Below are 17,679 nucleotides of genomic sequence, written 5' to 3' on the forward strand. Positions count from 1 at the left end.
TCAGATACCTCATTGTCATTTGAATGAATTACTCCTGCTCTCAGTGAAGATGTCTAAGCTGCAAATAAGAAATGGAGAGCGCTGTCAGAAGTCAGATGGAATTGAGAATAGGGGCCTGGCTGCAATCTGTGGAGACTGCCTAAAGCAGCTAGATAAGAAACTAGCAGCTGGGGAGAGAAAGATCGAATTTAGTCGGCCTGTTTTATATTTTCTTATAAAAAATAACTGCTTCGAAATGTTTGAGAAGATAGAGGCAATGAGCAGAAAGTTGTTCCTTAAATCAGTTATAGAATGAACACATACACGGGCACTCAGATCAAGCCATGCTGAGCTTGAGACACCGGGTGACGCGTGACTTGTTTATTCCCAGGCTGCAAAGGAGAGTAAATGAAGTAACGGGAAGGCCCGGTGTGGTAGGCACACTCCTGCCTGGCACCATCTGCTGCTTTTGTCCCTGTTACTCCTTGTTCCTTTCCCTCCTTTTCTCCCTCCCTTCCTCCCTCCCTCTCTCCCTCCTTCACACTTCTGTCTTTATTTCCTCCTGGGAGTTAATTGGTGGTAGCCCCTCTGTGCTGTTCTTTCGGGGGTGCCTTTAATTTCGACAATACAATGCCATCCATGGGGGCATTTTATATACAGTAATAATTGTCATTGATGTGGCCATAAGGTACTTTTTTGTGGTACCCTTCTTGAACAGAACAGACACAGAAGGGAATACTCTTGGCTTCTCGTTGCCCTGTGTGCTCTGCATGTGTTTTTATGTCCTCCGCACGTATTTTTATGTCCCCATGCCTAGTACAATTTAAGTTGAGTAGCACACTTTTTGGGCAAGTGCTGGGTGAGACTAGTGTGGGCATGGCTGGGCCATTTCCTGATGTCCAGTGTTTCCCTGGAAGGTTGCAGCTCCCAACCATTTTAGGAAGAGCAGAGTCCTGGCCTGGGACTGTCTGCAGAGCTCATGGGGCAGGTCAAGGACAAGTTACTTTCTTCTCTTTTGGGGATGATGTTAAGAGACCCAGCGGATAACCTGCTATTTTGATTTTCTCCTCCAACAATTTTAGGATCTGTGTCAATGTAAATGTGTTCAAAGATAATTTTCTAATAATGGGGCTCAGTGGTTTAAATCGTCGACCCCCCAAAGAATAACTTTTCAAGGCTCAGGAAACAGGCTTTCTTTCTTTAATTCACATTTCATGGGCGTTATTTTAAAAGAAACTCCAGAATGGGGTAGGCAATTGATGTAACCACCATACATTTCATATGCTTGAATGTCTGGTTTTGCTAGGTTCTCTTGAGAATGGCTTTGAACACCACAATAACATAAGACTGTTTTTCCATGTCGGCTGTTTACACCACACCCCTGGCTGAAGCTTGTCCCTGGTTTGTCTGTTTAAGTTGTGGCTCTTCCTTGATTTTAACTCAGAGCAGTCTCAGCTCTTCTGTTAGGTCTCCAGTGTGCTCAGGCTGAGGGCAAGGTGGGGGCAGGGGAGGGGTATTTACTACTGACAGAGCTGCACCCTCTCCACTGGGGCCTTGTGAGGCCTGTGTTGAGAGCTTGGGCAGTGTGTGTTCCTGAAGAGGGGTGTGGGAAGATTGGGAGGGAAGGCAAGGGATAGAAGCCCTAGTGGAGGGGTAAGTTTGTCTGCCTAGGTTCATGCAAAGGTAATTTGATCCCCTATTGAGAGTGGGCTGGCCATTAACATCCTGGAAGGTGAAAGAGGAGCTCTAAAAAGGGCAGCTTTGTTTGAGCTTGCAGCCTCCTGGTTTACTGAGCCTTGCTTAGCTTGCAGAGGACATGACATGCTTTCAAATAAAGCGGGACTTCCTATTGAAAATAAAATTCAGAATGGTAATTTATTACTGTGAGAAATAGAGTTAAACGTATCAGATTCATTCATAGACTCTGCTGTTCTGAACATTCTTTCCCTAAGATAATAAGATCTAGACCAGAATTGAAATTATTGCAGAAATGTATTGTTTATTTAGTATTCAGGGAACTTACCCAACTTAGATGAATACCAGTGCTGTCTAGGTAAGCCAGCCTGGCACATCATGCTTGCAATGGACATTACCTGGTTGCTAGAATCCAGTAACTAAGCAAATGCTAAAGTACAATTCTCCCCGAACATAATCATAACTTTTGTGTGCCTACATGCTTCTGCAGAGAGGGGGAAACATGTTTAGTTTTATGACAAAATAATTGAAAATCATTGGCCATTAGAAATTGAGGATAGATATTGTCTTTTACCAATGCATCACAGGTAGGTAGAACTCTTTGTTGCTTCCCTTCCTTGGAAGCTAGCATGCGACATCTTCTGATACAAGGAAAAATAGTCCACAGGGAAGAGACTTTCAGAACAATTTCAGCTTAGGGGCCTCTGGCTGAATGAAATGCATAGTGTCTTCAGCAACACCTCTGGAAGGCCACCGAGGGCAGTAGCCATAGCCTGTAATGTTGGGAGAGGTTCTTGGACAGCATGGCCCAACAACTCAGAAGGGCTTTTCAAGCCTCATATTGAGTTTTTTGTTAGGTGGTCTTTGGCTCATGGGAGGTAGTATTGTCAGGCCAGATGGAAAAATTTCATTTAAACTATGTGTTTGTACACATTAACATGTACTATAGGTATCTTTAGGTAGTTAATAGTGTGGTTCCTTATGATATTTCCGGGCATTCGTATAGATATTTTTGCCTACTTCCCTCCTTCTGCTGTATCTGTTTGTCTCTCCCTCCCCATTGAAGTCCACTGTTTTTTCCACTTTTACTTCAGATCACTTGTACCTTGCTGTTCCCCTCTCTATTGCGCCTCCTCTGTCTCCCCACAGTGGTCCCTTTTAACTTTGCTGGTTTCTGCAGTTATTCCAGGTTATATATTCACATCTGAGGATTTGGATGGAGCTAGGAGCCTCATGTGAGAAAACACGCAATGTTAGTCTTTCTGGGCCTGGGTTACTTTGCTCAATATCATTCTTCTAGTTCCATTCACCTGCAACTTTAATTTTTATAGCTAAATAGAATCCCATGTTGTATATGTGTCACATTTTCATTATTCATTTGTCAGCTGAAGGACATTTAGGTTGCATCTGTTTATTAAATATGGTGCACAGAGCAACAATGAACATGGCTGAGCAAGTATCTGTGGAGTCGAACACTGAGTACTTTGGACATATTATAGTGGTGTGACTGAGTTATATGATAGTTTATATTTATATTTAGCTTTTGATCATTCTCTACACTGATTTCCACGGTGGCTGCACCAGTTTGCAAAGCCACCAACAATAAATGAAGGTTCTTCAGCCCCCCCACATCCCCTCCAGCATTTGTTGTAGGTTGTTTTGTTGATTTTTTGCCCCATTCTGACTTGGGTATGATGAAACATCGAAGTAGTTTTAGTTCTCATTTCCCTGACTTCTAGGGATGATCAGCATGTTTTGAGATATTCTCTAGACATTTTTATTTCTTATTTTGAGAACCCTCTGTTTGGATCCCAAGTCCATTTTTGAACAGATTGTTTTTTTTGACTGTTTTTGTTTTTGAGTTCTTTATTTACTCTGGATATTAATCCTCAGTCAGATGTGTGGCTGGCAATGATTCTCTCCCATTCCAAAGACTTCACCAGTTAGCTGTACAGAAGTTTTTAAGTCTTAAGAAGTCCTATTTGTAAATTGTTGGCCTTAATTCTTAGGCAAATGGAGTTCCAGCCAAGAAGTCCTTTCCTATCTCTATATCATGCATGGTGCTGCTTATATTTTATTGTACTAGCTTCAGTGTTTTGGGTTTCACGTTTAGGTCTCTGTTCCATTTGGAGTTAGGTTTTGGACAAGGTGATGCAGATCTAATTTCACTCTTTTGTGTGTGGATATCCAGTTTCCCCCGCATCTTTTGTTGAAGATACTTTCCATATGTTTTTGGCACCTTTGTGGAATATGAGGGCTGATGTGTTTGTGTCTTTTTGTTTGCTTGCTTTTTTTTTGTTTTTCGAGACAAGATTCCTCTGTGTAACAGCACTGGCTGTCTTGGAACTTGCTCTGTAGACCACGCTGTCTTTGAACTCAGAGATCCGTCTGCCTCTGCCTCTGCCTCCTGAGTGCTGGGATTAAAGGTGTGTGCCATCAGGGCCTGGTTGTGTTTGTGTCTTTGACTTTGTTCCTTTGTTCTACATGTCTGTTTTTTGTTAATACCATATTGTTTTTCATTACTATGACTCTATAACTTATCTCAAGATCTAGAATGGAGATGCCTCCAGCATTGTTCTTTTAGCTCAGGACCGTTTTTGTCAATCCAGACTCTTCTCTAGTTCCATATGAAGTTTAGAATAGTTTTTTTCTTTCTTTAAGAAATATGACAGGAAATTTGATTGATATTTCACTGAATCTGTAAATTCGTTTTGGTAGAATGTTAATTCTACCAATCCATGAACATGTGCTACCTTTTCATTTTCTATTGTCTTTCTCTGTCTCTTTCTCTAGAGGTTTAAAGCTTTTCTTATAGAGGTCTTTCACTACCTTGGTTAGGTCTATTCACAGATATTTTATTGTCTTTGATATTACTGTGAATGGGATTGTGTCCATGACCTATTTCTCTGTGTGTTTGTTCTTTGTGTATAAAAGAGCATTGTTTTATGCAAGTTGATTCTGTGTTTTTCCACATTGCTGAATTTGTTTATTGTTTCTAGAAGTTTTCTGGTAGAATTTTTAGGAATGCTAATGTATAGTATCATATCATCTACAGATAAGGATAGTTTGACTTCTTTCCCTATTTGTATTCCCTTAATTTTATTCTCTTGCTTTCCTGTTCCAGTGAGTACTTTGAGTACAATATTGAAAAGGGGATAGCGGATACCCCTCTCTCTTTCTTGACTTCATGAGGTTGTGTCAAGTTTTTCTTCATTTAGGATGATGTTGGCTGTGGGTTTCCCATATATAGTTTTTATTGTGGTGAGGTATTTTCCCTCTAGCCATACATTCTCTAGGACTTTTATCACGAAGGGATGTTAGATTTTGCCAAAGGCTTTTTTCTTCAACTATTGAGATGATCATGTGATTTTTGTCTTTAAGTTCATTTATATGGTTTATTATATTTATTGACCTGCATATGTTAAACAGTCTCTGTATTTCAGGAGTAAAGCCAGCTTGGTTATGATGCATAATCCTTTTGATGTAGGTCTATTTGGTTTGCAAATATTTTATTCAGCATTTTTGAATCTATGTCCATTAGGTGTATTGGAAAACATTTTTACATGATTGTTGGGTTTGGGGGGATACTGCTTTAATCTTTCACATTGTATGTATTTTCATGATGAGATCTGGGCATGGGGACTTCTTTTGTTAGTTATGCGTTTAATATGGACTAAGTAGGTTGGGGCAGAAGATAGGATATGCAGACTGACTTGGGCCTAGAGGTTGGATATGGCTTAGACTGAATGAAGTCTGGTGGACATGAGGAACTTGCCTGTTATATATGATGTACATCCTGGTCCAAGGATAAAGTTTGGAGGTAGATCTGGGTCTTGGGGCTGGTATGTTGAGGGAGAATCAGGTGGACATACCCTGGTAGACTCTAGAAAAGGATGTGCAGGATTTGTCTGGGTGGAGAGGTTAGCTATGGAGTGGGAAGGGCCTGTGTGTGGGGCAGTCAGGGCCCTATGTGATTTTTTTATCCTGCTAATATTTGTTTTGTGAATTTTTGAGCTCCAACATTTGTGCATACACATTTATAATTGTAACAGTCAATTGTCGAAGTGTTCCCTTTATTGGTATGTAGTGTCCTTGGCTATAATTTCTGACCAATTTTCTCTTGAAAACTACTTTATCAGATGGCAGATTAGCTACTTCATCTTCCTGTTTAGAAACCATCTTCTTGACAGATAGGCTTCTATCCTTTGACTCTTAGTCTCTGGTCTCTTTGTCTGGGAAGTGTGCATTCTAGAGACAACATATGGTTGGCTTTTTCCCCCGTTGTAGTCTATAAGTGATTTGAGGCTTTATCTATTTTTAAGGGAATTATTATCCCTTCCTGTTCAGGCTTTTTCAAAAATTAGAAAAAAATGAATGTGTATCTCTGTGCATTTAACATATATTCAGGTGCTTGCAGAGGCCAGAGGAGGGTATCAGACAGACCCCTTGGAGCTGGAGTTACAAGTGGTTATGAGCCGTTCAACTTGGGTGCTGATAACTGAACTCAGATCCTCTGGAAGAGCAGCGTGTGCTCTGTACTGTGTTCTCTTCAGTCCCACTATTTCCAATCATAACTTTTTTGATAATGAGATGTGATTCTATTTTGTATCACTTATCTTTGAAGGTAAGGTAGTTTTTTCCCCTTAAGGCTATTAATATTTTTATCTTACTTTATATTTTTGACATACGGACTATAATGCATCATGGTGAGGTTTCTTTGGTCATGATATTTAGGTTTCTAAGTGCCTCTGGAATTTTGATGCTCCCTGTTCTCAGGTACCCATGGCAATTTATAAACAGTAGATTCCTTCCCAAGATGGCAGTTTGCGCTGCCCTCTAAGTCATGTAATGAGGAAATGGGGCCCCTCTCTACTTATGACCTATCCACCAAAGAAATCACTGTCTGGTTGAAACAGGCATTTAGGTTTGAGGCTTACGAGAGCCATGGGCTTGTCCTGGAGGTACAACTGACTGTTGTTTTCCTTTCCTTGGGCTACTTAGCATACCTTCCTGATGAGGCTTCTGGTTCTCTTTCCCCTGGAGCTGTGTTTGGCCTGGCTTCTTTCCCTCTACCCCTATTCCTCCCCCTTCCATTGCCTCCCTCTCCCCCTCATTTTCTCCTCCCACCCTCTTTCCTCCATGATCTCATGTACCCCAGGCTGGTCTCTGAGTCACCATGCCATTGGGACTAGCCTTGAACTCTTAATCTTCCTACCTCAGCCTTCCAGCTCCAGCTGCTGAGGTTATATGACTATACCACCACACCTGGTGTATTCATCTTTTTCTTTGTACATTTTAGCTAGTCTATCATTACCTTTGTGAATTTCTTCTTTCTTTCTTCGGAACAGAACCTACTATTTCTTTTATTGATTGATTCTTTTCCTTCACCAGATGACACAGTAGCAGTTCCTATTCCTCTGTCTTATCTGAAGCTTCACACTCACAGTTTCAGTAGAAAACAAGCTCATTTAATGTATTGTTCTTTTCTCAGATTTTACCCCTACATCAACACGTCATACATCTCTACCTATTCATTTTTCTTCACTTTGTTCATAATGTCTTTCTCTGTAGATGTATAACATTTTTCTGGCCTTGCTAGTACTTATCTTCCCCTATGTTTTCTTGATTTTTCATGTGTGGGCTAGTATTTTTCACTTAAGAGTTTAAAAGAATTTTAAAATGTTTCACAGCCATCTATAATGAGATCTTTTGCCCTCCTTTGGTATGTTGGCATATGTGGAGGCGGAATGGTGTATACATAAGAAATAAATCTTCAAAATATTCTTTCTGTTATGTATATTTGTGAATGACACAAATTAGAGATGCAATTTTATTTCCTAACTCTAACCCCAAGCTTCTACTGTGCCACCTTTCCATTTTTTGACAGGACTTTTCACATGTTATTGGTCATCTGTGATTCCTAAAATGTTGTTCTTATTGCACTGCTTTTGATAGAGCTGTAATGCACTGCACGCTACTGGTTCTGCATCAATCAAATATAAAGGATGGGTTTAATAGCAGTGGGTCGTGATTCCCGTGATTCATTGTTCCATGTGTATATTACAAAAATATTTAAAACCAAGAAGATAAGCAAAATGAACTTTGAACTATGAAGATGCCCTGATTTCTAAAAGATGACCTAAGAGGTGACCTAAGAGAGTATAGGTTGCCTCACTAAAAACAAGCTTGAACATATGAAAAGGAGGAATCTAAGAAGTATATTTGAGAGTTTGGAAGTCTGGGTCTGATAAAGATTTAAATTTGTTTGTTTGCTTATCTATTTATTTATTTTTGAGACAGTGTTTCTCTGTGTAGCTTTGGAGCCTCTCCTAGAACTCCCTCTGTAGATCAGGCTGCCCTCAAACTCAGAGATCTGCTTGCCTTTGCCTACAAGTGGTAAGATTAAAGGCAAGACTTAAATTTATAAAATTCATTTGCGTTTGTACCTAAACAGAGAAATCAACATAATGAAAAAAGTAAATATTAAATAGACATTGATAATGACATGATTGAATTAGTGACTAGTGTACTTTTTCCATTGTGACACCGTGACCCCCGCATGGATCAGTAATTTACGTCCTTCTAAGCAAATCTTAGAAAAAATAGTATAAATATTAGCACAGGAGCTCTCGGTGTGTCAGTTTTCAAAACTTGCTATAATAGAGGGAAATTAATAACCTTTTGTTTTTATCTTATGTATGATCACTTCTAATTGTTTATTTACTTTCTAATTTGTAAGATATTTCCTTATATTTCATAACATAATCATATTAACCATAAATGTAAATATTTTTATCTTTTCTCAATTCCTACTAATCATTTTCTTATACTACTACAAGTATAATCTCTAAAAATACCCTCTTTTGGGGGGGCAGGGAAGTTTGAGACCGGGTTTCTCTGTGTAGTCCTGGCTGTCCTGGAAATCACTCTGTAGACCAGGTTGGCTTTGAACTCATAGAGATCTGCCTCTGGAGTGCTGGGATTAAAGGCAACACCATCACTGTCCAGCTGAAAATATTCCTGAGTGTAAGGGAAAGTTATAGGTGATGACACTGGTTTGTTTCTGGTTTTATCAGAAGTGTCTTTGGCATTTTTGTGGTTAGAATGAGGATTGCTCATTGACTTTTGTTAAAAGATCTTTTCAATACTTGCTAGTCCCTTTTACCTCTATTGGTGCCTGTTAGGATAAACTTCTGATCCCCCCCCTTAAATCTTTTCAACATATTGACAGAATTATCTGCTGTTTTTCTCTTTTATTATTTCTTTATTTTTAAATAGTATTCTTCACTCTTTGAGAATTTCACATGGGTCATGTTTTAATTTATTTTATTACATTTTTATTCCTTTTCTATATGTTCGTCTATGTATGTATACACGTGGATTGTGCATACCATGGTGTTCGTGTGGTGATCAGAGGACTACTTGGGGTAGTTAGTTCTTTCTTCCTATGATGTGTACCCTGGGGACCAACATCATGTCAGCAGGCTTGGTGTCAAGTGCCTTTACCTGCTGAGTCATCTCACTGGTTCTCTTCTTTATTCTAATGCAGTTAATTATACTGATAAGATTCCTGGTTAGATTGTTTTGCCTTTGTTTGTGGTGGTTTGAATGAGAATGTACCTCATAGACTTAGATGCTTGAATACTGTGTCCCCAATTATTGGAGCTCTTTGGGAAGGATTAGCCTTGCTGGAGGAAGCTTGTCACTCATTGAGTTTCAGAAGCCTCTCCACCCTTCCCAGTGCACACTGCTTTTTCTTGGCAATTCTGTAGAGAAAAGTGAGCTCTCACATGCTGCTCCAATTACCATGTCTGCCTGCTGCCCTGCTTCCTTGCTGAGATGGTGATAGACTCATTTGTCTGAATCCATAAACCTCAAATAAGCCCTTCATTCTCAGAGTTGCCTTGGTCATGTTGTGTTATCACAGCAATAGAAAAGTAATTAGTAGTTGGGAGGTGGTGGTGACACACACCTTTAATCCCAGCACTCGGGAGGCAGATGCAAGTGGATCTCTGTGAGTTCAAGACCAGCCTGGTCTACAAGAGCTAGTTCCAGGACAGCCTCCAAAGCCACAGAGAAACCCTGTCTTGAAAAAACCAAAAAAAGTAATTAATATGTGGAGTTCTATTAGGTCACAGCATAGCTTGTTCTTGCCACATGTTGGATTGTATTTGTTTTTGTGTTTTATAGTTTTCTTTTGGTTTTTAGAGTTAAAGTTATTAGAGACATTTGTTTATGGTTATTGTCTTAGTTACTTTTTTATTGCTGTGATAATATACCAAGGGGGTGTTAGAATCCTCAAAACCCACCCCAGTTGCACACCCTCCAATGTATCCACATATCCTAATCATTCTCGAATAATCCCCAACTGGGGACCAAATATTCAAACATATGAAGCTATGGGGGCCATTCTCTTTTAAACCATCACAGTTATAGTTTTTGCTTTATTTTAAAATTAATTTGTTACCGTACAAAACAATGGATTTGATTGTAATTTCATTGTACCTTGTTGAAATCCCCCCATACCCCTCCCGCAATCCACCATCCTTACCTTTTTCTTAGCTTCTTCCTCCCTGCACATGGTTCATATGGTTTTTTTTTACATTTTTCTTTTATTGGAAATAAAGTCTTTTCTCATTCAACATATCCCCTCCTTCTATTTCTCCCAGTTCCTCCCTACCTCCCTTCCCCTCTGGATCCACTCCCTGTCTGTCTCTCATTAGAAAAGAACAGGCTTCTAAGAGATAACAACCAAACATAACAAAATAAAATATAATGAGATGAAGCAAATGTATGACATCCAAGTTGGACATGGCAACCCAACAGGAAGAGTCTCAAGAGCAGGCACAAAAGTCAGAGACCCACTTGTTTTCACAGTCATGATTCCCATAAAACACTAAGCTAATAGCCATACCAGAGTGTCTGCTATAGACCCATGTAGGTCCTGTGTTGCTGCTTCAGTCTCTATGCTCTCATGTACCTTGTTTAGTTGATTTAGAGGGCTGTGTACGCCTGGTGGCCTCCATACCCTCTGGCTCTTAAAATCTTTCACCACCTTTTCCTCTGGATTCCTTGAGCTCTGAGGGGAGGGATTTTGTGGAAAACTTCCATTTCTCTCTCTCTCTCTCTCTCTCTCTCTCTCTCTCTCTCTCTCTCTCTCTCTCTGTCTCCCTCTCATTTCTGGCTGTGGGTCTTTGCATCTGTTAACATCTGCTATAGGAGGAAGCCTCTCTGATGATGACTAGATAAGGCATTGGTCTATGAGTATAGCAAAATATCATCGGGAATTATTTTATTGATTTATTGGTTTTACACTAGGTCTCTGGGCCACCCAGTCTCTGGTTCTTGGTTACTTAAGCAATGTGTTTGGTGTGTTCCTTCTCACGGAGTGGGCCTTAGGTCAAAGTAGACATAGGTTGGCTATTTTCACAGATTTTATGCCCCTACTGCCCTAGCATGTTATGCAGGTCAAAGGATTTTGATTGAGTTGGTGTTCACTTTTCTCTTTCTGTAACCTGCAGAGTACCTTCCCACACCATGTGGGCACCAGCTGACTTCTCCATACTCAAAAAGTTGTGTGGATGTTTCCTCAGCAATAGAACTCTGTTATTTTTTTTGAAGAGCAATCTTTTGTTTTATCAACAGCTTGGGTTGTTTAGGGATTTTTCTGGAACCCTCTATGCCAACAACTCAATGAATGCAACCTAGTCTTCATACTGGAAGCCTCACCTGGCTATAAGAGGTGGGCAGTGGAGATTCTGTATTCTCTATCACTAGGAGTCCTCATTAGGATCATCTTCATAGATTCCAGGAAATTTCCATTGCACTAGCTTTCCACACCATCTTTAAGTGCCACTCCAATTCTAGCCTCTCCCCCCACCCCATCTCCCCACACCTGATCCCTAGCTTTCATCTTTGACCATCCCCAGTTTGTCAAAAAAGTCTATTCTATTTCTCCCTCAGAGCAAGATCATTATAACCCCCTAGGCTCTTCCTCTCTACCTAATTTATCTGGGTCTACAGATTGTAGCTTGGTTATCATTTACTTAATGGCTAATATCACCTTATAAGTGAATACATACCATATTTATCTTTTTTATCTTGGTTACCTCACTCAGAATGATTTTTTCTAGTTCTGTCCATTTGCCTGCACATTTGATAATGCACCATTGTGTAAATTTGCAACATTTTCTTTGTCCATTATTCTGTAGAGAGACATCTACAATGTTTCCAGTTTCTGGCTTTGTGAATAAAGCATTATAGAACATGATTAGCAAGTGTCTCTGTGGTTGGATGGAGCATCTTTTGGGTATATGACCAAGAGTGGTATAGCTGGGTCTTGAGGTAGATTGAGTCCCAACCTTCTAAGGAACTACCATATTGATTTAGATAGGGGCTTACAAGTTTGCACTTCCATCAGCAATGGAGGGGTGTTCCCCTTGCTCCACATTCTTGCCATCTTGGGTTGCCACTTGTTTTATTAATGTTAGTCATTTTGACAGGTGTAAAATAGAATCTCAGAGTCATTTTAATTTGCATTTCCCTGATGGCTAAGGTTGTTGAACATTTCTTTAAGTGTTTCTTAGCCATTTGTGTTCCCACTATTGAGAATTCTTTGTTTAGATCTGTGTCTCATTTTTTTCTGTCTCATTTTAAAATAGGATTATTTTGGTTTTTGATATCTTATTTCTTGGATTTTTTATATATTTTAGATATTAACCCTCTGTGAGACGTAGAGTCAGTGAAAAGTGAAAATCTACTCCCATCCTCTGGACTGCCACTTTGTTCAATTGACTGTGTCCTTTGCTTTACAGAAACTTCTAAGTTTCATGAGGTCCCATTTATTAATTGTTGATCTTAGTGCCTGCATTACCAGTGTTCTGTTCAGAAAGTCTTCTCCTGTGTCAATGCATTCAAGACTGTTTCCTACTTTCTCTTCTAAAAGGTTCAGGGTTTATATTGAGGTTTTTTGATCCACTTGGACTTGAGTTTTGTTCAGGGTGATAGATATAGATCTATTTGCATTCTTCTGCATTCAGTCATCCAGTCTGATCAGCACCCATTTGTTGAAGATGCTGTTTTGCTTTTTTGTTCCAGTGTACATTTCTGGCTTCTTTATCAAAATTCATGTTACAGTTGTATAGCTTGTCCTTTTTGTGGGACTCCTAACAATGGGAGCAGGGACTGTCTTTGACACTTGTGCTGGCTTTTGGGACCCTATTCCTCATACTGGGTTGCCTTGTCCAGCCTTAATACAGGGGGAGGTGATTGGTCTCACTGCAACTTGATATATCATAGCTGGTTGATATCCATGAGAGGCCTGCCCTTTTCTGAAGAGAGAAGGAGGAGAAGAAGTAGATGAGGGGAAGAGTGGATGTGGGAGGAGGGACTTGGGAGAGAGGAGGGAGGTGAAACTGTAGTCAGGATGTAAAAGCATGCATAAATAAATAAATAAACAAAACCAAAAATTCTGATGTTCATATGTGTGTGGGTTTGTGTTTGGGTCTGCAAATAATATTTTGACTTCTTCCTTTCCTATTTGTATCTGCTAGATCTCCTTCAGTTGTTTTATTGCTTTAGCTAAACTTCAAGTACTATATTGAATAGAAATGGAAAGAGTGGACAACCTTGTCTTGTTCCTGATTTTAGTGGAATTGCTTTGAATTTCTTTCCATTTAATTTGATGTTGACTGCAGATTTGATGTAAATTGACATCATTATATTAAGGTATGTCCCTATTATCTCTAATCTATTTTGGACTTTTATTACAAAGAGGTGTTGTATTTTGTCAAAGGCCTTTCTGCATCTAATGAGATAGTCATGTGGTTCATGTCTTTCAACCTGTTTATTTGGTGAATTACATTGATTGATTTTCATGTAATGAACCATCCCTGCATCTCTGGTATGAAGTCTCCTTGATCATGGTGGACAATCTTTTCATGTGTTTTGGATTCAGTTTGCCAGTATTTTATTGAGTATTTTTGCATCTATATTCCTAATGGAAATTTGTCTGTAATTATCTTCTCTGTTGAGTTTTTATGTAGTTTGGGGGTCAGGATAACTATGGCTTCATAGGGCAATGTTTCTTCTGTTTCTGTTTTGTGGAATAATTTGAGGAGTATTGGTATTAACTCTTATTTTAAATACTGGTAGAATTTTGTGCCAAAACCATCTGGCCCTGGTCTTTTATTGGTTTGGAGACTTTTAATGACTGTATCTATTTCACTAGGTATTATAGATGTAATTGTTTAAATAGTTTATCTAATCTTAATTTAACTCTGGTGAGTGCTACATATTGAGAATATTATCCATTTCTTTTAGATTTTCCAATTTTGTGGAGTATAGATTTTTCAAGTATGTCCTTGCAGTTCTCTCAATTTCCTCTGTGTCTGATTTTATATCCCCCTTTTGGTTATTTAGCTAATTTGGATTCTCTCTCTCTGCCTTTTAGTTAGTTTGGATAAGGGTTTGTCTATCTTGTTGATTTTCTCAAAGAACCAACTTTTTGTTTCATTGACTCTTTGTCTTGTTGTCTTTGTTTTTATTTTATTGGTTTCAGCCCTCAGTTTGATTATTTCCTGCATTGTACTCCTCTTGGGCATGTTTGCTTCTTTTTGCTCCAGGGATTTCAAGTATGCAGTTAAGTTGCTTGTATGGGATTTCTTCACTTTTTAATGTAGGCATTTGGTACTATGAACTTTCCTCTTAGCACTGCCTTCATTGTGTCCTACAGGTTTGGGTGTGTTGGGCATTCATTTTCATTGAATTCTAGAAAGTCTTTAATTTCTGTCTTTATTTCTAACGACATATTTTTCATTCAGTAGAGAGTTGTTCAGTTTCCATGAATTTGTAAGCTTTCTGTTGTTTCTGATACCCAGTTTTAATCTGTGATGGTCTGATAGGATGCAGGGAGTTATTTTAGTTTTCTTGTATTTATTGAGAATTGTTTTGTGTCCAAGTAAGTGCTCAGTTTTGAAGAAAGTTCCATGAGGTGCAGAGTACAAGGTGTATTCTTTTCATTTGGGTAAAATGTTCTGATAATATCTGTTAGGTCCATTTGGTATATAATGTCTATTAGCTTCAATAGTTCTCTGTTAAGTTTTTGTCTGGATGACTTGTCTATTGGTGAGAGTGGGGTATTGAAGTCTTCCACAGTCAATGTATGAGGATCAATGTGTGATTTAAGTTGTAGTAGTATTTCTTTTATAAACTTGATTGCTCTTGTGTTTGGGGCATAGATGTTAAGAGTTTAAATGTCATCATGGTGGATTTTTCTTTTCATGAGTATGTAGTGTCCTTCTATAACTCTTTTGATTAGTTTTGGTTTAAAGCCTACTTTGTTAGATTTTAAAATGACTATACCAAATTGCTTCTTAGGTCTATTTACTTGGAATATCTTTTCCAATCCTGAGGTCTATATTTGATTTTGAGGTGTGTTTCTTGAATGCAGCAGAAAGATGGATCCTTTTTTCACATTCATTATGTTAGTCTGTGTCTTTTTATTGGGGAATTGAGACCAATGACGTTGAGAGGTATCAGTGAGAACTGATTGTTCATTCCTCTTATTTTGTTGTTATTGTTGTTGTTGTTGTTGGTGGTGGTGGTGGTGTGTGTGTGTGTGTGTGTGTGTGTGTGTGTGTGTGTGTCCTCTTTTGATTTGCTGATCTGGGATTATTTGTTCTTTGTGTTTTCTTGAGTGTGGTTAACCTCTCTAGGTTGGAGTTTTCCTTCTATTATCTTCTGTAGGGCTGGATTTGTAGATAGATATTATTTAAATGTGGTTTTGTCATGGCATGTCTTATTTTATCCATCTATTGTGATTGAAGGTTTTGCTGGTTATAGTAGTCTGGCCTGGTGTCTGTGGTATCTTAGAGTCTGTAGTACATTTGTCCAGGATCTTCTGGTTTTAAAGCCTCCATTGAAAAGTCAGGTGTAATTCTAATGGGTCTGCCTTTGTATGTTATTTTGTCTTTTCTACTTGCAGCTTTTAATATTCTTTCTTTGTTCTGCATATTTAACATTTTGATTATTATTTCTTTTCTGGTCCAGTCTATTTGGTCTTCTGCATACTTCTTGTACCTTGATAGACATCTCCTTCTTTAGGTTAGGAAATTTTCTTCTATGATTTTGTTGAAAATATTTTCTGTGCCTTTGACATGGGTTTCTTTTTCTTCTTCTTATGTTCCTATTATTCTTATATTTGGTCTTTTCATAGTGTCCCAGATTTGCTGGGTATTTTGTCCTAGGATCTTTTTTCTTCAGATTTAACATTTTCTTTGACCGACATATCTATTTCTTCTATTGTATCTTCAATGCCCAAGATACTATCTTCTGTTTCTTGTATTCTGTTGATGAAGCTTGTCTCTGTAGTTTCTGCTTGAATTTCTCAATTTTTAATTTCCAGAATTCTCTCAGTTTGCATTTTCTTTATTGATTCTATTTCCATGTTCAGGTCTTGAACAGTTTTATTTTTTTCCTTCAACTGGTTGTTGGTGTTTTCTTGGCTTTCTTTAAGGGATATATTCATTTCCTCTAATTTGTGTTTTCCTGGCTTTGTTTAAGGGATTTATTCATTTCCTTCAATTATTTTTTGGTGTTTTCCCATATTTCTTTAAGGGTTTTATTTATCCATTTCCTCTTAAAGGACAGCTATCATCTTCATATAGTTGGTTTTAAGGGTTTTTTTCTTGTGCTTTAGCTGTGTTGGAATATTCAGAGCCTGCTGTGGTAGGATAGCTGGGCATTGGGGGACACACATTGCCTTGGCTGTTGTTGATTGTGTTTCTACATTGGTGTCTCAGCATCTGGGTTTGTTGATTAAAGTCTAGGTGCTGATTTCTGGATTTGTCTTTGTTGAGCGGGTGTTTTGTTCCTTTCTGTTTCTTCTCTGGATTTCAGAGAGTGTGATGGCTGTTTCCCTGGCCTGCTCAGCTGGTTCATTCACAGGGAATGCCTGCTGGTGTTACAGTCTGGGTAACTGGGATGGGTTGTGGGAAGGAAGGTTGGAGGAGAAGGTCTTTGTGTTCCCTTAGGGATTGGGTTAGAGAGGAAAGAGAGACCACAGCAGGTTTCTAGCTATAGAGTTGAGAGTGGGATTGGGGGGATTGGATGTCAGAAGCAGTAGGAGTGGTGTGGGTCTGCCTTGAGCCCACTTGTTACCATAAGAGGAGCTGCCCTTGCCTTAGCTGGGGGTGTCTGATGGAGGTGGGGTCTGAGACAAAGCAACAAGTCTGGGGAAGGAGGTTAGGAGGGGTTGGTTTGTGGAATCCACAGGAGATGTGGGCAGGGGTGAGGGAATGCTGCAGCTGATGTTCTGCTGTAGTGCTAGGGATGAGACAGGCTATTTGGGTCTGGGAGAACAGGGGTGGGGGAGGAGAAGGTCTGCAGGCAGTCTACCTAGTTTTCTGGCAGGTGTTGCCTGTCTGTTATTTTCTTTTCTTTTCTATTTTTGTTGCTAATGTTTTATTATTGGATAGCAGACTGAAAAAATCCTTATCTTCAAAAATACACATTGTGGTTGCAAAACTCAGACTTATGGGCTTTGGTTTTAAGTTTTCTAGATCTCTCTTCCATCAGCAATTAACTGCATATAAACCCTCAGGGATGAGTTAAGACCCATAATAAGTGTGTGTGTGTGCGTGCGTGTGTGTGTGTGTGTGTGTGTGTGTGTGTGCTGAGAGAGAGAGAAAGAGAGAGGGGGGAAGAGAAAGGGAGAGAGAGGGAGGGGGGCTGATGGAGTTCTAGTACTGGTAATCACAGATGCTGTGAATTCAAGAGTACAACAGTCATAACATGATCTGAAGCCAGCATTCCATATCACAGAATTCTACTCCCTTTCTCTGGCTTGTGCATTCTTTTGTTTTCCCAGCTGATGTAGCACACAGACTAAATATTAATTACTCAGAATGAAGTCTCTGTGGAAGTGGGCAATGGTCTATGCCATTCTCTGGGGGACTGTGGGCATTTAATCAGCCTTGTGGTTTATGCATTTTATCCTCTTACGCT

The sequence above is a fragment of the Mesocricetus auratus genome, unplaced genomic scaffold, assembly GCF_017639785.1.
Source record: "Mesocricetus auratus isolate SY011 unplaced genomic scaffold, BCM_Maur_2.0 Super-Scaffold_100003, whole genome shotgun sequence".
NCBI classification, from domain to species: domain Eukaryota; kingdom Metazoa; phylum Chordata; class Mammalia; order Rodentia; family Cricetidae; genus Mesocricetus; species Mesocricetus auratus.